Genomic DNA, 441 nt, shown 5'->3' on the forward strand with positions numbered 1-441 from the left:
CGCCGGGAGGAGCGCCCCGGCCGGGCAGCGGCACCTCGGGTAGCTCCTCCCGCCGCCGCGGCTGGGCGCTGCCACCCCGTCCCGCCGCAGCCGCGCGTGCTGCATCTCATCTCGTCTCGCCGTGGCCGTGGCGCACGAGGGCGGCTCGTGCCGGAGGGCGGCTCGTGCCGGAGGGCGCGCGGCGGAAGCGCGGGCGGAGCTCGGTGGTGAGGGCTGGGGCTGAGCTGCCGCGGTGCTGCGTCCGCGCCCTGAAAGAGACGAAAGTTTGTGTATTGGTGTGAAATAGAGAAAGCCGATATTGCACATTGAGAAGACGGTGAAAGTACGTTGTTGTTCCCCACCATGGTGGTCAGCTGAGAAATATGTTCTTCCACGAATAGAAAATCAGCAACTGCAATAAAATTGGATTAAATTGAAGCTGTTTTGAACAGCTGTTGAAGA

This window comes from Numida meleagris, chromosome 7 (assembly GCF_002078875.1).
Source record: "Numida meleagris isolate 19003 breed g44 Domestic line chromosome 7, NumMel1.0, whole genome shotgun sequence".
Classification (NCBI taxonomy): Eukaryota; Metazoa; Chordata; class Aves; order Galliformes; family Numididae; genus Numida; species Numida meleagris.